The 21,039-nt window shown below is 42.5% G+C and overlaps 1 long non-coding RNA gene across 1 annotated transcript in view; it reads left to right on the top strand.

Moving 5' to 3' along the window:
• LOC309653670 overlaps nucleotides 1–20,641 on the top strand; it is a 36,002-nt gene extending 15,361 nt beyond the window's left edge. The window contains exons 2-3 of the long non-coding RNA XR_014259355.1: nucleotides 18,758–18,896; nucleotides 20,474–20,641. This is a non-coding gene — a long non-coding RNA (uncharacterized lncRNA). The remainder of the gene's footprint in view (nucleotides 1–18,757; nucleotides 18,897–20,473) is intronic.
• Nucleotides 20,642–21,039: the final 398 nt, after the last annotated feature.

The following is a 21,039-nucleotide window of genomic DNA, read 5'->3' as shown; positions in this document are numbered from 1 at the left end:
TGAGTTCTGTTTTTTCCTCAAGCTCATTTTTAACTAGTGATGCCACAGTCTCTGATTCATTAACCACAGTTGGGAATAGCAGAGACATAATTAGAAAGGTAAAAATTCATATTTAACTTTGAACTTAAAGTGTTTTATGGATTTTACACCTTTAATAGAATAGTAAGCACAGCAGCAACAATCATTTGTGAATATTTACTATAGACTGTGTATCTTTCTTTCTTGTGTAGGATTCCAGGAAAAAGGCCTGGGCTGCGGCCACAGTGGGCCGGCCCCCCAGGCCGGGCCGCCCCTCCAGGACCCCCAGAAGGGCTCCTGGAGGCTCCAGGCGGCTTCTCCCCCGGCGCCACCCTCCCTCCCGGAAGGCCTGGGGGCAGAGCGGTCCCACCTCCTCGCCCAGAACGGATCCCGCGTTTCCGCAGAGCTGGAACTCCCGGCTCGGGGTCTCTTCCCTCCGCCGTCACTGAAGTGCCCCGGAGCCCGAAGGGAGGGCGGCCTCACTGAGGCTGCCGGCTCTGGAGGGGCCCCGGCGGCCAAAGCCGCGACAGTCCTGGGGATCGCGGGCCGGGTAAGTGGGCGCCAACCCTCCTCCTGGTCCGGTGCCCGGGCGTCAGTGCAAGACCAGCTTCTGAGGGGCAGGGGTTCGCTGCCACCCGCCGCTGCTGTGCAGAAAGAGCGGCCCCCAGCGTTCTGGTCCCGGGGAACTTCGGTCCCTCCTCTCGCCCCTGCCCTCGGCCTGGCTCGCGGGGCCTGGTGGGCGTGGGGAGTGGGTCGGCCTGAGCGTCCTGAGGGGAAACGGGGAAAGGGAGGCGCAGGGTCCGGTTGGAGCGTCAGCGCCCCTCCTCCTGACTGCGGGGAAAGCAGCTGAAAACGCATCCCCAGGCTCGGAGGTCCCTTGTTCAGCCGAGTCTCTCTGCGCTCCTTCCTCCCTGAGCTAAAGTACTGGGGGGAGGGGACAGGGGAGGGGAATGGCGCAGGTAATGGGGAACATCAAAAGGTGATTGTTAACTAAGGAAAACCAGCTCTCCCAAGGTGAGGAATGTAGCGCTTTTCTTTGTATGGGAAGATGCAAGCGTCTGGGCTCACTGAAATCATTCCTTTGATATGCACCTCAGCTCGCTGGGGCCAGCATTCTGTATTTGCATATCCTGAGTTCCTCAGGGCCTGCTGGCTCACACTGGAGGGCTGCAAGTGCTGATGTCTGTGACATCCTTTTTTTACTGATATGGCAAGAAATATTCCATTTCTTACAGGCTTGAGGGGCAGAGAGTGAAAAAGAGTAGGAGAATCTCACTCAGCATGTAATTTGGCATATATATATATATATATATATATATATATATATAATATTTATATTTAACTGTGCTAATAGAGACTCTCAATTCCAATCAATTTGTACTACTGCCCTCTATGTATTAATTTCATCAGTATCATATAAAAAATGCCTATAAAGTTGACATAATCCATTTAAACAGGATAATTATTTTTAAAGGAAACATAATAGAAATATAACAACAAAACCCTTACCACCAAAGGCTGTGTGTGGAACAACCTAAATATATGTTCCATTGTTAAAATATTGAAAGATGTATTCAGTAGAAATATCAACAAAATGAAAAATAATAAGGGCAGCGGAATGCTGAAATATTGTATCTTTATCATTAAAGTGGCAGAAAATCATTTATTAGTAGGCAGTGAGGGCAGAGGATGCCTGATTTTTATATCTTTTTCATATTTGTGCAGTTGTTTCAGCAAGTAACTTAAAGAAAAGATGGAAAAACAAGGAGGTTTGTGCCTGAGATCATGTTGATGTGAAACCAGGGATGGCCACCTTGTGCCAGGTGCGTGAAGTTTACCTGGCCAGGTAGACCGCAGAGCTCCTGAGAAGCCAGGGTTGGAATTCTTCTGCTGGTTGCCCCTTAGCTTCTGTGACTTGATTGATTTTGAGTCATGTTGGGGGATAGACCTGATCACAGGAAATGGGTGGAAATAGAGTGATTTGGGGAGCAGCTAACGACATTCATCACAGCTCATGGCCTGATTGAATTTTAAAAAACAGGAAAACAAATGCTTCTTATGGAATCAGAGAATGTGAGGGGTGGACAATCCCAGAAAATGAGAAACACCCATCCCATTTTCCAGATGAGAAAACAGAGGCCCAGCAAGGTGAAATCCCTCACCCAAGTTGCACCTCTCTCTCCTCCCCACTACATGGTTCATGAAAGTAGGACTCTTCCTGTCTTGATCACTGCTGAACTCCAAACAGGGCCAGGCATCTAGCAGCTGCTTCAAAAATTTTGGTTGGGCTTCCCTGGTGGTGCGGTGGTTGAGAATCTGCCTGCCAATGCAGGGGACGCGGGTTCGAGCCCTGGTCTGGGAAGATCCCACATGCCGCAGAGCAACTCGGCCTGTGAGCCACAATTACTGAGCCTGCGTGTCTGGAGCCTGTGCTTGGCAACGAGAGGCCACGATAGTGAGAGGCCCGTGCACCGCGATGAAGAGTGGCCCCCGCTTGCCACAACTAGAGAAAGCCCTCGCACAGAAACGAAGACCCAACACAGCCATACATACATACATACATACATAAATAAAAAGAATGTAAGCAGACAAGAATAGCATTAAAAAAAAAATTTGGTTGACTGGATGAACAACGCTATTTCTTTCTTTCTCACTCTTATTCAGGACTGTGCCAAGAACTCCCCAGGTTGCAATGTAATTCGATAAATGTAAATATTAATTGAGTTTTGGTGTGATGAGGGCTTAGGCTTTGAAGGTTACAGATTTGGTTCAGATCCTGGTTCTGCCACTCAATAGCTGTTTGGCTTTGGGAAAATTACTAAACCTCTCTGAGCTTACTTCCTCCTTTGTAAAGTGGGGATAAAACTATCTGAGCCAGCAGAGCACCTGCATCAGGGATGTGCACTAAGTATTGGTCTTTCTCACTCTCCCACTCCTTCCCTCTGTTCTTCCCCAAGAAGATGTATAGAAGGATATAGTAGTTTTAAAAAAAATTAATTTAATTATTTTTGGCTGCGTTTGGTCTTCGTTGCTGCGTGTGGGCTTTCTCTAGTTGCAGGGAGCGGGGGTTATTGTTTGTTGCGGTGCGTGGGCTTCTCATTGCGGTGGATTCTCTTGTTGCGCTTGTTGTGGAGCACCAGCTTTAGGCGCGCAGGCTTCAGTAGTTGTGGCCTCCAGGCTCAGTAGTTGTGGCGCATGGGCTTAGCTGCTCCGCAGCATTTGGGATCTTCCCTGACCAGGACTCGAGCCCAGGTCCCCTGCCTTGGCAGGCAGATTCTTAACCACTGCGCCACCAGGGAAGTCCGATACGGTACTTTTTAAAAAGGGGTTTTAATTTATTTCAGAAAATATACATTTTTCTTGTAGAAAAGTTTATTCCCCTATAGAAACATAAACACGCAAACCACTCCAAATGCTGTATTCTATGGGTTAGATATTATCAGTCACATTTTATAAGTAATTGGGCAAATGCCAAAGCACTAGCTACTGGGGAGTAAGAAGACTCAAATCTGGGGTGCCCCCCACCCCAATTTCAAGAGCATGGTGTGTTTTTCAAATCCATGTTTCATCTGGTCTTTGTTTCTCATCCATATTCTGTGTCTGCCTTTCACCAGAAGGCTCAGATCCTCCGCTTTCACACCCTCCCGGCTGGCTGTGCCCCAGCTCCCGCCCTGGAACCTCTGAATGCCTGGGTGTGCCTGCTCCCCCTGTGCATCACCAGCTTTGCCAGGGAGCTGCTGTATCGTGCACTGCTTGCTGTGCCCAGAGTACCTGGACCCTTCTGGTACATGAAGTACACCCTCATCACCATGTGTGCACGCCCATCCCCTTACCTTATATCCTGCCTCTAAGCCAGGGTTGGGGGTGACTACAGTGTGCATTCAGCTGTGTGTGAGGTGCTGGGATCAAAGTGAAGTTCCCAACTTTTGAAGTTGCTGGCTTGAGGGGCACACAGGGATTTAAAATCAGGTCACCTGACTTAAAGGGGGGACTGATTGATTTAAAGCCAAGGCAGCTGACTTAAAGCCTGCGTCCCTCAGCTGCAGGACGAGACCAGTTTTGGCGGTACACGGGTTCGCTCCAAGGCAGGACTGCTTTTCAGGAAGAGCTTCCAGTAGTGCCTTAGTGCAGGGGGACTTGGTCTGTGGTCTTGCCCCTGCCCTCAGAGGGGGGCCACCTGCTCTTCTGGAGAATCAGGGAGGGGGAAGTGCAGAGTCCCAGCTGGAGTTGCGTCACCCTTGTCTGATGGCAAGGAAAGGGGGGCAGGGCTGTGTGGTGTCCTGGGGCTGGACTCACCAGGTCGACTCAGCCTCTCAGCCCCCTAACCTCCCCTCACACACCCCACAAGAGTTTTCAGTAATATGTAATTGCGCCTTAGGTTCTCGGTCTTCAAACTCATACCCAGGCTCCCAGATCCCTTGATTCAGCCTATTCCTCTGTGCTCTTTCTTCTGTTACATACAGTCCGAGAGGGAGGGGCTGGGGGATGGGACTGGAGGGATCCCGGCAGCACTGGCCTCAGCTGACTAAAGAGATCCGGGGCCTGCGCTATCACACATGTGCGAGGACCCTTAAGGCGGAATCGAGGGGGCCAGTTAGAGGCAGTGCTTGCTGCCTCAAGTGAGTATGGATCACCATCGGGTGGGGAGCATGCTGACCCCTGAGAAGTACTGTTAGGAGGATGTGTTCCTCCCTCGGCTTCAAGGACGTGGGTGGGCTTCAGGGCTCCAGTTCCTCTCCAGGCCTCCAGGTCCGACTGCACCACAGCGGGCTTGCAGACCTGTCTTCCTGTCCCAGAACTTGCCAGGCTCCAGGAAGAATCCAGACTGCAGAAATGGTGCCTGAGCACTCCAGCGTAAGAAGTGCTGTCCCTGGGGACCCAACAGTGGAGGGAGGAAGGGTGAAGGGACTGGGGGTTAGGGTAGGGAGGGGTGGCTGCCCTGGGAGACATTGAGAGAAATATCGCCCCCCACACCCCTGCCCCTGCAACTGACGCATTGATGCCATAGGATCTCAGGGCCTTTTAGTCAGAGATGCCTCTGCTTCTTTACTCCTGTGTTCAAAACTATGCAAAACCAACTCTTCATCCTCTTGCTGCCTTGCCAGGACTTTTAAAGCACTGTTCTTTTGAAGCACTCGTTCCCTAAACTGCAGTTTGGAGCTGTCCCAGCTATTTAAAAGTGTTCTCCTTAAACTGAGACTAAATCCTACTCTTTTGGAAAAATTTCCTTAACTTCATTGGAGATCATCTTTTCTGCCCATTCCTTCCTTCTACTGCCCTCTTAAGAACCCCTGTGCTCAAAGAGCTTGGTGATTTATTTTTTGCTTGATGTCTAAAAGAAACCTTCCCCATGCACCCCAAAAAGCTTTCCTGGATCATAGGTGTTTCAAAACCATGACAGTGTTTTGCAGTTAGTATACACTGTGTAGATTGCCTAGCAATCCCTCCAAGAGCCAGAGGTGAGCAACACTTTTGCTTATTTGATGGGATGTCCTTCAAGTTTAGGAAGGTACCATTCTTATGACCCAGGAGATAAGACAGAGCCCTGGATGGCTGTGGCTGTGATTAGATAACTTCTGATGATTTTATTTCCCTTACTGAGCTGCTGCTTCTAGGTCAATTTCATTTCATTACCTGTCCATTTTTAAAGAAAGACTGACAAAGTCACTGGAATAGGTCAGGAGTCTGAGCTCAGGGTTGGTCAAAGGTACTCACAGGGAGGAAGGTGGATAAAAATAGGTGGGTAAATAGGAGGGTTGGCAAGTACAGCCAGGACACCCGTGTTCATCGTGCATACTAATAAAGGCCAGAATCTCCTCATTTATCTCTGGTGGGAAGTTCTGATGGTTTCACAGGATCAAACTCAAATCATATTCAAACTAGGGGATTTCCTTGAGCATAAAAGGAAGTATCCATCCCTAGCAGGAGTCGCTGCAGAGGAATAAAGACGTAGATGTAGAGAATGGACTTAAGGACACAGGGAGGGGTAAGGGTAAGCTGGGATGAAGTGAGGGAGTGGCATGGACATATATACACTACCAAAGGTGAAATAGATAGCTATTGGGAAGCAGCTGCATATAGCACAGGGAGATCAGCTCAGTGCTTTGTGACCACCTAGAGGGGTGGGTTAGGGAAGGTGGGAGGGAGACACAAGAGGGAGAGGATATGGGAATATATGTATACGAATAGTTGATTCACTTTGTTATACAGCAGAAGCTAACACAACAAGGTAAAGTAATTATACTCCAAGAAATAGGTTAACAATAGCAACAACAAAAAAACCCAAATCTAAGTCAATCAAGCCAACGGAGACATTGTATGTGTTTACAGTTCAAGAAATCCACAAGAGAATCCTTTATTCTGTAGGCAATGAATGGTCCATTCGAAAAGAAAAAAACTTTCTAAAATGTTGTTTTTCCATTTATTGTTCAGAACATCCTTTTTATACCTCTGCATTTCTTACTATTCAAAGCCAAGTCACGTGAGTTACAGGGAAGCAGCTGATTGATTTAAAGTTGGGTCATGTGATTTAAAATCCAGTGGCAGTTGTTTGATTTAAATCCCAGTTAAATGACATGAGGAAGGGGTGCTAGAAACTGCTTTTTCATCTCTGGCTCAGAATATCATATTTACCTTGGTTCTTCTTATGATTTAGAAAACTTGTGCTGTCTCTCCTTGGAATCATCAGGAGAAAAATACAGTATTTCAGGTTCATTCTTGATACCAACTTCTCACAGTTAAGGTGTATTGACTAAAAGATCTTCCTTCTTCAAGAGATTCCAAACTTCTGTAAGACACTTCATTGTAATTGGAGAAAAAAGAAGAATGAAATCAGGCCAGCAGCTGCAGGAGACCAAGGCAGCCCCCATGACTAGGGAAGGAGAAGGAAGGGCTGAGAGTTGCCTTTAGAGCAGACAACCTCCAGAGGGCGCTGAAGCACGGGCAGAGCCCACCTGCCACTCCCAGTTTGGCACTCCAGGGTCAGATTTGGGTTTGGAGATGGGGTTGCTGTAACCCCAAGGAGGTGAGCAGAGAGGAGGAGTTGATTACCTCTGATTGTCCTCTGACTCTCTGATTTGATTATCCTCTGACTCTCTGGCCCAAATTGCCTGACGTCACAGGGGGGGGACAGAGTTTTGCTTTCAGCAGCTGATGGGACCCTTCCAGGCTGGTCCGGTCGCCCAGTGGCCCGACAGCCTGACAGGCTGACTGCGGTATGATCGCCCTTCTTTTCTCCAGAATCTGTACATCAGGAGGTGCATGGGTGTGGGAGCCCATTCACCGCCACCCCCCACCCCCAGGGGGGATGGCACCTTCCCTGGCTGTACCCTATGATCACCAGGTGCTTGAAATGAATGCAAGATTTTTGACTTGAAGGAAAAGCTCACGTAACCACTTCTGCCTCATAATGTGTGGGATTTACTATAATGGAAGGACATTATAAAGAACAGGTAGAAAACTCACCTGTTGGTCTCCATGTAGGAGTTAATTTTGCATGAATCCCTCCTACATGAGTAGATAGCAGAGGTTTATTTTTGTTCCCGTGTGTGTAGTTGTGTCAGAGGATGTAGGTATGGTGATTTGAAGCCGTCAAAGAAATATTCTCAGAACTCTCAAGACTTCTCTTGATTGGAACCGAAAGAGACCTGGAAAAGGAGGAAAAGAAAAGGAGGAGGGAGAACGAATGACTGTTTCTCAGTAAATTCACCTTCCTGGTTGATTGTTCTGTCTTCTCATTTCTTTTAACTTCCATGTATGTCTAGTGGTATAATGTAGAAAGGCTGATTTTTATGCTTTAAAAGATTTTACATCACAAAAAACTAGAAGTGGCTAACAGAACTTATTCAAATCAATTTTACCTAGAGACTTTGATATTAAATTTGTATACTAAAATGGGTTTATCCAAATTTTCTCTTTCTTTTTGAGTGAATATTTGTAACATATTTTTGTAGATAATAATTTATCCTAGATATACAAAATTGTGAGAATGGGTACCATTTTTTACCACTTAAATGATTTCTTTTAAATGAATAGATTGTACACTTTAAATGCCAATGTTGTGTCTTACATGTTGTGTTTTAATTCCTGATTTCCAAAACTTGTGTTTATTTAATTGATTTCTATCTAATAATCTGTCTCCCCTTTATTGTTTCTTACTTTATATTTTATTGATCTATAGTTAATTTACATTATTATATTAGTTTCAGAGGTACAACAGTGATTCATAAATGTTTAGCTTCTTCTCCATTTATAGTTATTATACAAGAGTGGCTATATTCCCCATGCTATACAGTACACCACTGTAGATTATTGATTTTATACATAGTGGATTGTACCTCAAAATCTCCTACCACTATTTTGCTCCTCCACCCTATCTCTCCCTGCTGGTAACCACTAGTCTGTTTTTTAATCTGTGAGTCTGTTTTTTGGTTGTTGTTGTTGTATTCAATTTTTCAGATGCCATGTGTAAGTGATAACATACCATGCTTGTTTTCTCATAACATACCATGCTTGTTTTCTCTGCAGCTTATTTTACTAAGCATAATACCCTCCAAGTCCATCCATGTTCTTGCAAATGGCAAAATTTTATTTTTTGCTGAAGTCATCATAAAAAATCTTTTTTATCCACTAAGCTATTGATGAACACTTAGTTTGACTCTATATCTTGGCTATGGCAAATAACACTGTTTTGAACATTGGGGTGCAGTTATTTTTTTGAAATAGTGTTTTTGTTTTCTTCTGATATACCCAAGAGTGAAACTGCTGGATATTATGGTAGTTCTATTTTTAGTTTTTTGTGGAACCTCCATTCTGCTTTCCACAGTAGCTGCACTAATTCACATTCACATCAAGAGTGTACAAGAGTTTCCCTTTCTCCACATCCTCACTAACCTTTGTTATTTGTGATCTTTTTGATGACAGCCATTCTGACAAGACTGAGGTGATATATCTCATAGTTTTGATTTGCATTTTACTGCCGATTAGCTATGTTTAGCATCTTTGTGAGTTCTGGCTGTCTATCTGTATATTTTCCTTGGAAAAGTGTCTATTTAGGTCTTCTCATTTTTTAAAAAAAAAGATTTTGGGTGTTTTTTTGATATTGAGTTGTATGTGCTCTTTCTGTAGTTTAGCTATGAACCCTTGCTTAGTCATCTTTTTGGTGTTAACCTCTTATCATGTGCAAATATTTTCTCTCCTTCAGCAGGTTGTCTTTTCATTTTGTCTTTGGTTTCCTTTGCTGTGCAAAATCTTTTAAGTTTAGTGAAGTCCCATTTGTTTATTTTTGCTTTTGTTTCATTTGCCTTAGTAGATTGAACCTAAAACTGTTGCTATCATTTATGTTGAAGAATGTTCTATATTTTCCTTTAGGGGTTTTATGGTTTCTGGTCCTACATTTAGGTGTCTATTCAGTTTTGCATTTATTTTATATATGGTGTTCTAAAATAATCTAATTTTATTCTTTTCCATGTAGCTGACCAGTTTTCCTAGTACCACTTATTGAAGAGACAGTTTTTTCTCCATATTGCCTGCTTTGTCATAAATCAATTAAATATAAGTGTGTGGGCTTATTTATGGGATCGCTGTTCTCTTCCAGTGATCTTTGTGTCTGTTTTTGCTCTGGTACAATTCTCTCTGATTACTGTCACTTTGCAGTATAGTCTGAAGTCAAGGTGCGTGATGCCTCCAGCTCTGTTCTTTCTCAAGATTGTTTGGCTATTTGGGGCCTTTGTGTTTCTATACAAATTTTAAAATTACTTTTTCAAGTTCTGTGCAAATGCTTTGGTATTCTGATAGGGATTGCATTAAATCTGTAGACTGTCTTTGGTAGTATGGTTATTTTAAGAGTATTAATTCTTCCAGTCCATGCACATGCTATGTTTTTCCATCTTTTTGTGTTGCCTTCAACTTCTTTCACCAATGGCTGATAGATTTCTGAGCACGTCTTTTTTTTTATAGTGATTTCTTTAATTTATTTATTACTTATTTATTATTTATATTTTGGCTGTGTTGGGTCTTCGTTTCTGTGCGAGGGCTTTCTCCAGCCGCGGCAAGCGGGGGCCACTCTTCATCGCGATGCGTGGGCCTCTCACTATTTCGGCCTCTCCTGTTGCGGAGCACAGGCTCCAGACGCGCAGGCTCAGTAGTTGTGGCTCACGGGCCCAGCTGTTCCGCGGAATGTGGGATCTTCCCAGACCAGGGCTCGAACCCGTGTCCCCTGCATTGGCAGGCAGACTCTTAACCACTGCGCCACCAGGGAAGCCCTGAGCACATGTCTTTTACCTGCTTAGGTGTGTTTATTCCTAGGTATCTTATTCTTTTTTTAAAGAAATTCACGTTCTTTTATTTATTTATTTATTTATTTATTTATTTATTTATTTATTTATTTATGACTGTGTTGAGTCTTCGTTTCTGTGCGAGGGCTTTCTCTAGTTGCGGCAAATGGGGACCACTCTTCATTGTGGTGCGCGGGCCTCTCACCATCGCTGCCTCCCTTGTTGCGGAGCACAGGCTCCAGACGCGCAGGCTCAGTAATTGTGGCTCACGGGCCCAGTTGCTCCATGGCATGTGGGATCTTCCCAGACCAGGGCTCGAACCCGTGTCCCCTGCATTGGCAGGCAGATTCTCAACCACTGCGCCACCAGGGAAGCCCTCTTATTCTTTTCGATGTGATTGCATATGGTATAGTTTTCTTAATTTTTCTTTCTGACAACTTTGGGTTTTGTTTTTTCTTCTTTTTCTAATTCCTTCAGGTGTAGTGTTAGGTTGTTTATTTGATATTTTTCTTGTTTCCTAAGAATAAGCTTGTATCACTGTAACTTCCCCCGTGAACTGCGTTGGCTGTGTCCCATAGATTTTGGATCATTGTGTGTTCATTTTCATTTGTCTTGGGTATTTTTAGAATCCCTCTTTAATTTCTTCAGTGTTCCTTTCTTCCCCGTTTATTCCCTTCATCTGTGACGTGAGGACTATCTTTAATATTATGTTTGGATTTCTTTCAGTTTTGTGTGAGTGTGTATGTGTGTGATTATTTAAGTTGCTGAGCTCTTAATTTCACATGGACACTACCAACCATGCATTGTTACCCTCCTCCCCCACAGTTACTGAATTTGACCTTATATTTTACATCTACTTGTTTTGTGTGTCCCTTAACTTCTTATTGTGAATATAGATGGTTTTATTTCTGTTTTCTTTCATCCTTCCTATTAGCTGTGTACATGGTTGATTTACTACCTCTGTTGAATATTTGCCTTAAGCAATGAGGTTTTTCCTTTAGTAAATTTCCTTTCCTAATTTTTATGTTTCAGTCGTGGCCTTTTCTTTTTCACTTAGAAAAGCCCCCTTAAGATTTCTCATAAAGCTGGTTTGGAGATGCTGAGCTCTTTTAGTTTTGCTTCTCTGTAAAACTTTAGATCTCTCCATCAAGTCTGAAGGAGAGCCTTGCTGGGTAGAGTATTTTTGGTTATGGGCTTTTCCCTTCCATGACTTTAAATATACCGTGCCACTCCCTTCTGGCATGCAGAGGTTATCCTGAAATGTCAGCTGATAACTTTATGCAAGTTCCCATGTTTGTAACTTGTTGCTTTTCCTTTGCTCCTTTTAATAGTGTCTTTTTATCTTTATTTTTTTTGCCATTTTAATTACAGTGAGTCTTGGTGTGGTCCTCTTTGGGTTGATCCTGTTTTGGCCTTACTGTGTTTACTGGCCTTGGATGTCTGTTTTCTTTCCCAGGTTATGGAAGGTTTCAGCTCGTATGTCTTCAGGTAGATTCTACACTGCTTTCTCTTCCCTTTTGCTTCTGGGACCTGTATAATGCAAATATTAGTACACTTGATGTTGTTTCACAAGTCTGTTCAACTTTCCTCTTTTCATTTTAATCTATTGTTTTACCGTTCATCTTCAGTGATTGCCAGTACTCTGTCCTTCAGTTTTCTGATTCATTCCTCTGTATCATTTAGTCTACAGTAGTTTCCTTTTAGTGTATTTTTCATTTCAGTTATTGCATTCGTCATCTCTGTTTTGTTGTTCTTTAATGGTCTAACTCTTTTTAAAAAAACTTCTAACTTCTTGCTCTGGTCGTCCATTCTTCTCCTGAGTTCTCTGATCATCTTTACCGTCATTACCTTGAACTCTTTCTTGAGCAGATTGGCTATCTCCACTTCACTTAGATCTTCTTCTGAGTTCTTATCTTGTTCCTTCATTTGGATCGTGTTTCTGTGTCACCTCATTTTTCTTAACTTGCTGTTTTTATTGCTATGTATGTAGTAGGTTCGTTACATTTCCTGACCTTGGAGAAGTGGCCTTTTGTAGGAGAGGTCCTATGTGTCCCAGCAACCCAGTGTCCCCTGGTCACTAGAACTATATGTTCTAGGTGTACCCCCTATGTGGGCTGCTTGGGCTCTTCTGTTGTGGTGGGCTGACTACTGTGGGTGGTCTGGTAGGCTTGGCTGCCCCCAGGCTGCTTGTTTGCCAGGCTCTGCCTTGTATGGAGGCTGTCTGTGCTGCTTGGTGAGACTAAATCATAAGGCAGCTGGCTGCACAACTCTGGGGGACACCAAATCTAGTGCTGGTTCACTTATGGGTAGAACTGCAGTCCAGGTGATATCAGGGTTAGTGCCCAGTCACTGGTCCTGGGGCTATGCTGGCTACTGGGAGGAAGAGACAGGTCCTGAGTTCTGGCTGCAGGGCCCAGGAGTTGCAGAGTTGGTGTTGGATCACTGTTCCTGACACAGCTATCTGCAGGGTCTGGGGTGTCCCTAATCTTGTGTTGGCATTCTGATGGGCAGGGTCAGGACCCAGCTGAGTCCATGGCTGCTTCTGGCCTGCAAGTGAGTGTTCTGGTCACACAGGCTGCTGGGCTGTGGTATTCCTGGAGCTGGTGTGTGCCTGTTGGTGTATGAGGCTGATCCCAATGCTAGAGCAGGTTTGCTGTTGGGTAGGTCCAAGCTCCATCCAGTCCCTGTGCAGTTATCACCTGCCAATGGTGAGGCTGACTCCAAGGCCAGAGTAGACTCACTTGTCAGAGGGGCCAGGGACTCTGGGGCTGGTGCCTGTCCACTGAGGAGGCTGGTCCTGGGGCTTTTGGTGGCTGGGCCCATGTCCAGGGGCAGCTGTGCATTGAGAGGGTCTGAAGGCAGCCTGTTTGCCGGTGGGTGGCGCTATGCCCCTGCTCAGTTAGTTGCTTGGCCTGCAGCATCCTAGTACTTGTGTCTCTAGTTTGGTGGAAATGGGTAGGGGTAGGTCCTGAGGCTAAAAAGATAGAGAGAAGATTCTCAAATTATGCTTGCTGGTACCAGTGTCCACGAGGTAGAAGGAGCTCCCCCGAATGGCTGCTGCCAGTGTCTCTGTCCCTGAGGCTGTGCTGTAGTTGCCTCTTGCCTCTCTGGGAGACTCTCCAAGATCAGGAGGTAGGTGTGACCCGGGATCCTTTCAAATGACTGACTGCTTCTGTTCTGATTCTCGGATCATGTGGGATTTTGTGAGCATCTTTTAAGAGTGGAATCTCTATTTCCCACAACCCTCTGGCTCTCTGGAAAATAAGCACTACTGGTCTTCAAAGCCCAACTTTCTAGGAACTCTTCTTTCCAGAACAGGATCCCTGGGCTTGAGAGCCTGATGTTGGCTTCATATCCCTTGCTACCTGGGAGCACCTCTGCAATTGTAATTATTCTCCCATTTGTGGGCCACCCACCTGGTGGTATGGGTCTTGACTCTATTGAGATTTTGCCCTTCCTTCCTGTCTTGTCGAGGTGCCGTCCTTATGTCTTTAGCTGTAAAACATCTTTTACGGTAGGTCCCGGTCTTTTTCATCAATTGCTGTTCTGTAAACTGTTGTGACTTTGGTGTCCCCATGAGAGGCATCAAGCTCTGGGTCTTTGAATGCTACCATATTGGACAATCTGTCCACTTCTTTCTTAAATCACATTATTTAATTTTTCTTAGTATCTTATTTGATTAGCGACAGTTTGAAATTTATTATCACTCATGTTTACTTCGCCTGTTTAAAGAAATTGAATAGTGCATTCATTCAGTTTGAAATGAAGGTAGTGGCCGGTGAATTTCCATACCTCAAAAATCAAGGATAGGACAAAAGCCTTTTCAACCTGTGTTACCCTCAAACTCTGCACCCCACCCCAGCCTGGGGATTAACCTCTTGCACCCATGCTCACTTTCTGTTTTTGGACCGTTAACCATCATTGCATCTGTATGTGTGTTGACAAAGTGAACTCTAGTCTTTCCAGTTTTTGAGTTTTGTTTTTTGGTTTAGGGAAGAGTCCTAGTATGAATGTACATTTACTGGTCTGCTGGAGTTCATATATAAACCTGTCAAGCACATTACTAGAATTGGTATTGCTTGTATATACACTTTCATAAATTTTAGAGACAATGGTAGAACAGAAGTGAATTGTATTTCAAATCCCACAATATTTTCACACCATGAAAACCCTTCCCTGTTTAATATATTTGTGTGTAGTTTATCTTTATGCCCATACTATATTTCCCAGAGATGGGTAAGTGTTATGTTTCTTGCTAGCACATTTACCGTATTGTTCAAAGTCAGGCGTTTAGTGGTTTTAGCATGATCCTATTTCCATGAACTCGCAAATACAAGACCTTCTCTCACACTGTCTTTTACTCCCTGCTGTTTTATATTGCCCTCCTAATTCTCAGTCCTGGTCTTTCTTTATGTTCTTCATCAACCTGGATAGGTTATACTATTTTCTCCCTTATTCAAGACCAATAGAATAGAATAGAACACCCAGAAATAAACCCTGATATATGGCCATATGATTTTTGACACGTTGCCAAGGCTTTTCAAAGTAGAAAGGATAGTATTTTCAACAAATGGTGCTGAGAAGTCATGTTGTCAACATGCAAAAGTAGGAAGATGGACCCATACCTAACATCATATGCAAAAATTAATGAAAACGTATCAAGAAACTAACTATAAGACCTAATAAAATAAAAAGTCTTATTAGAAGATACAGGACAAGGGCTTTATGACATTGGATTTGGCAGTGTTTTCCTCAATATGAAACAACAGAACAACAAAGGTACAGCTAACAAAACAATTAAAAATGTGCAGTACATAATTTAAAAAAAATGTGTATCAAAGAAATGTAAACGGAATAAAATGGCAACCCACAAGATGGGAGAAAATATTTGAAAGCCATGTATCTGACAAGAGATTTCTATTCAGAATACACAGAGAATTCCTATACCTCAATAAAAAGCAAACACCCTGTTTCAAAAATGGATAAAAGACTTGAATAGATGGTTCTTCAGAAAGATGTACAAATGACTAAGCACTTGAATAGATGCTCCATATCACTAAATGCATGTTTATATATTTGTGTGCATGCATACACACACAAATACACAAGCAGAAAACAAGTACTGGTGAGGATGTGAGGGAGTTGGAACCATTGTGCTATGACAGTGGGCATGTAGAATGATACAGCTGCTTTGCAAAAGAGTATGGCAATTTTTCAGATATTGAAAAATAGAATTACTACATGATCCAAGAATTTTACTATGAGGTATACCCAAAGGAATTGAAATCAGGGTCTTAAAGAAATATTTGTACTCCAGTGTTTAGAGGAGTAATAATCACAGTAGCTAAAATATGAAAGCAACCTAAGTGTTCATCCACTAGTTCCTGGATAAGCAAAGTGTGGTATACCCATATAACACAATATTATTCAGCCTTAAGAAGGAAAAGATCTAGGAATATGCTACAACATGGATGAATCTTGAGGAAATTGAGCTACCAAAAATGCCATTTTTTGTGACTTTAAGTGAGTCATAACAATACAACTACTTATTTCAATTATATGGGGTACTTAGTGTAGTCAAAACCATAGAAATTGGGAGGGTAATGATGCTTTTCAGGTGGTTATGGAACAAAAAGGAAAGTTATGTTGAAAGGATACAGAGTTACAGTTTTAAAACGTAGAAAAGAATTAGAAAGATAAATGGTGATGTTGATCGCCCAATAATATGAATGTATTTAATATCACTGAATGGTGCACTTTATAATAATTAACATGTTATATTTTATGTTATTTGATTTTACCAACATACACAATTGGGAAAGAATGTAATATCAGGAAAGGGAGTGGACCTGGGGTAGAGCAGAGAGTAATCAGAAGGGTGAGACCCTGCATATGTTGAAGAAGAAGAACTGAGAGTCTTCATTGGCCAGAAGAGACTTTATAAAAAAAAATTACTCTGAGGGTGTATTAAATAGATATCTATGGGTGTACTGCTATCTCCCATGGGTTATCTTAAAGAGTCTTTAATAAAGTCCATAAGGCTTGCTGAGGCTTTTTTAAAAACTGGATTCCCTAGGAGATATTTAGATGGTGGTACTTAAGTCTATGTCTAGGTTGACAGATTTTGCAGGGAAGACGAACTTGAGAACAGTGGAGGTCCTGAGAGTGTAAGTACATGGAAATTAGAAAAAAATAATAAAGGGAATTAGGAAAACTGTGGACTTCGAAGGTCATGTATTAGTGAGTCAGTCCTGAGGTTTCTAAGGATTTATATACACAGTTGCTATTTGGATTACTTGTTGATAAAGATAAGTGGAAAAACTAGAGTCGTTTCCAAGTGTAGGTAAGATATAATGAGAGGATGGAGGTAGAAAGTAGGGAGGCCCAGAGAGAAGTGGGAATGTCATATTGGGCCAAGATGGTGGTAATATCCAGCAGAACAGATGGTAGGGCAGACTATGGATTCATCTTTTTTATTTCGGCTCCCCACCTCATCCTTAATAATTCTTTGGGAATATTTCATGGCTCTGTGATGCAGGTACAGAATTCGAGTGAGGAGACTGCACCCTCAGTGTCCAGCTGTCTGAGTCCTCAGTGTGCTTCAAATGATGGAGAACTATTGCTTCTTTATGAGAAGAGTTAGTACCTCGTAGCTAAGCTTAAGCTGGAGCTTATGCAATATTGATTCCATTTTATATATACTGTTGGCATGGAGGTTCCTCCTCCTCTTTTCTTGACCATTATGAAATGAATCTATATTTCTCAATATTTGGGTATATCAGGTAAATACATTAAGTAAAGGAATCTTATATATTGCTCCCTGCATAGTTTGCTCTTTCTTGTTTCTCTTTTCTCTTTACTAAATTAGCACAGGGAGAGACCTTGAAATGTTCTAATCAGGAGAGATTAGAACATCATATTTCTAGAGAGGTTGGTTGGACAGAGCAGGGGTCCCAGTGAAAATCAAAGCTTCTGTTTCTACTTGGAAGTGTACCTGTATAGAGTAGAGGGCTCCAGGAAATATCCTAGAATATTCCAATGTCCCTGCAGGAGATCATTAAGAGAGGTAGGATCTGGTACCAGATCAGTGTACTATGCCATGTTTGTCAGTCATCTGATGTGAGATTCTCAGAGCCAATCCCATATGGTAGGGCTGAGTGCAGAGTGATGAAGAACCTGTGAAAGCCTTTGACTTCATGTTAAAGATGAAGCTCTGATTTCGGGGAGAATTTTCTTACCTGACTGAATGTCACCCTTCTGTGGTGATGAGATTCTGTGCTTTACCTCCGTTGATGACCACTGACTGAAAATCATTAGAGAGTCATGTCTAGAAAGCATTCTTTATTTAATTCCTTAAAGAAGAAAACATAGAAAATATTTTTATCCACTTTCAAATTGAGGATCAAGGGGAATGACATCAGTGAAAATGTCAGAGTAAGGAGCTCTGGCTTGTGTCCATCCCCAGAAACACTGACATACGTGGTGCAACCTGTCAAAATGATCTTATCAACACATGTAAGTTTTCTTTTCTTTTCGCCCTGTAGATTTATCTTTCATTGAAACTCTGCTTACTACAGGATGTGGAGAATAAACAGGGAAGTAGAAACTGTATTTCCTGATGAGAGAATCACTAAGTCACATTAGCTATTCTGAGCTACGTCTTACTCACCGTGACTGTAATTAAAACAAACAAACAAACACTTTTTTTTTGATAAGTCAGTTCTGACATTTCCTCGTTAAAGACATGGTAACATGGTAACAGATACAGACTTAGACATTTGCCTGCCTCTGTCTTTCCGATTCTTGTGGTCTTAGGTTATAGGCCCAAAAGGTGCCCTGCCGCATCATCTGGTAGCTCAATTTTTACCTTTTCAAGCAGGTCCATTCAGTTTTCGTTAGTGCTGTTACCACTTTACATTCCACCAGCAGCTAGAAGGTACAGAGTTCTCTAAAAGCCCTTTAGCATTTATCGTTTGTAGACTTTGTGCTGATGGTCATTTGACTGGTGTGAGCTGAAACTTTTTGGAAGTTGGATTTGTATGTGGCTAATAATTCCTTATACTGAGTTTTAGGCATGTCCTTTTTTTTCTTTTCATTTTTTATTTAAAGAGTGACTACAACTTCCCTCTTCATATTGACTTCTTGAAACATTTGTCATGTGTTGAATTTTCTTACCTATTCCCGACACCAGGGCATTTTTTGAGGACAGGTGTCATTTACAGCCCTGCAGTCCTTGTGACTATTAAGCAACCATTAGCACTTGGTTTAAAGCTGCTGTTGTGGGGAACAGCCACAAGGCGGCAGCATTATTATGTTCTCAACTCTTGTTACTAGTGCAAAAGAGTCTTCCTGGAGGTAGTGTTCCAAGGCTGTCAATTAGAGAGGAATGTGCTGAGACAAGTCCCCAGAAGTTTATGTCTCTTTACTTCTGTTTGTTTTTTAAATTTAATTTCTATTTCTTATAGTACTAAATTTGATTAGAGTGTTGTGGTTTTCTGGCTGTACAGAATCTGCTCAATGATTCACACATATGTCTGTTCATCTTCAGATCCTGTTACCATGTATGTTGTTAGTGAATGTTGAGTAGACCTCCCTTGGTATTTGGTAGGTGTTTTGTCATTATATATTTTGTATGTATTGGTGACTATATAATTCATATAGTTTATATACATTTAACATACATTAGTATATGTATGTTAGCCCCATAGTCCTAATTTATCCATCCTCCCACCTTTCATTTTGGCTAACCATTAGTTTGTTTTATAAGTCTGTGAGTGTCTTTTTCTGTGGAAATGTGTTCATTGGTAACAATCTTAAGATAACATGTATACGTGATATCATAGGATATTTGTCATTCCCTCTTGACTTACTTAACCTAATATGATTATTTCTAGGCTCATCTGTAGTCCTGAAAACAGCATTGTTCATTGTTTTCACGAAGCTACTATTCCGTTCTGTCCATATACCACATTTTCTTTGTCCATTCATCTGTTTATGGACCTTTTTTTTGCTTCCATGTCTTGGCTATTTCAGTATTGCTGCACTGCACATTTGCCAGTCTCCGTCGTTCCGATTCTGGTGGTCTTAGGTTATAGGCCCAAAAGGTGCCCTGCCGCATCATATGGTAGCTCAGTTTTTACCTTTTAAAGCAGCTCCGTTCAGTTTTTGTTAGTGCTGTTACCACTTTACATCCCACCAGCAGCTAGAAGGTACAGAGTTCTCTAAAACCCCTTCAGCATTTATAGTTTGTAGACTTTTTGCTGATGGTCATTTGACTGGTGTGAGCTGAAACCTTTTTGGACATTGGATTTGCATATGGCTAATAATTCCTTACACTAAGCTTTAGGCATGTCCTTTTTTTTCTTTTCCTTTTTTTTTAAAGAGTGACTACAACTTCCCTCTTCTTATTGAGTTCTTGAAAAATTTGTCATGTGTTGAATTTTCTTGCGTATTCCCTACCGCAGAGCATTTTTTGAGGGCAGGTGTCATTTACAGCCCTGCAGTCCTTCTGACTATTAAGGAAACATTAGCACTTGGTTTAAAGCTGCTGTTGTGGGAAACAGCCACAGGGCGGCAGCATCATTATGTTCTCAACTCTTGTTACTAGTGCAAAAGAGTCTTCCTGGAGGTAGTGTTCCAAGGTTGTAGATTAGAGTGGAATGTGCTGGGACAAGCCCCCAGAAGTTTATTTCTCCTTAGTTATGTTTGCTTTTTAAATTGAATTTCTATTTCTTATTGGAGTAAATTTGATTAGAGTGTTGTGATTGTCTGGCTGTACAGAATCGGCTCAATGATTCATACATATGTCTGTTCATGTTCGGATCCTGTTACCAGGTATGTTATTACAGAATGTTGAGTAGACCTCCCTTGGTATTTGGTAGGTGTTTTGTCATTATATATTTTATATATATTGGTGACTATATAATTCATATAGTTTATATGTTACAAGTTTATATACATTTAACATACATTAATATATCTATGTTAGCCCCATAGTCTTAAGTTATCCATCATCCCACCTTTCATTTGGCTAACCATTAGTTTGTTGTATAAGTCTGTGAGTGTCTGTTTCTGTGGAAATATGTTCATTGGTAGCAATCTTAGGATAACATGTACACATGATATCATAGGATATTTGTCATTCCCTTTTGACTTACATAACCTAATATGATTATTTCTAGGCTCATCTGTAGTCCTGAAAACGGCATTGTTCATTTTTTTCCCGAGGCTACTATTCCATTCGGTATGTATACCTCTTCTTCTTTGTCCATTTATCTGTTGATGGACATTTTGTTTGCTTCCATGTCTTGGCTATTGTAAATACTGCTGCAGTACACGATTTTCCATCCTGTGTCGTTTTTTTTTTTTAAGATTTTTTTTTAAATTAATTAATTAATTAATTTATTTATTTTTGGCTGTGCTGGTTCCTTGTTTCTGTGCGAGGGCTTTCTCCAGTTGCGGCAAGTGGGGGCCACTCCTCATCACGGTGCGCGGGCCTCCCACCATAGCGGCCTATCCCGCTGCGGAGCACAGGCTCCAGACCCGCAGGCTCAGCAGCTGTGGCTCACGGCTCCAAATGCTCCACGGCATGCGGGATCCTCCCACACCAGGGATCGAACCCGTGGCCCCTGCATTGGCAGGCATACTCTCAACCACTGCGCCACCAGGGAATCCCCATCCCGTGTCTTTTTGATTCTGACTTTCACAGGTGAAAAGCCCAATAGTGGGACTTCCGGATCATATGGTG

This window comes from Balaenoptera physalus (assembly GCF_965194825.1).
Source record: "Balaenoptera physalus genome assembly, contig: HAP1_SCAFFOLD_811, whole genome shotgun sequence".
NCBI lineage: Eukaryota > Metazoa > Chordata > Mammalia > Artiodactyla > Balaenopteridae > Balaenoptera > Balaenoptera physalus.
The sequence above is the reverse complement of the archived record's forward strand: the minus strand, read 5'-3'. Positions and strand labels throughout refer to the sequence as shown.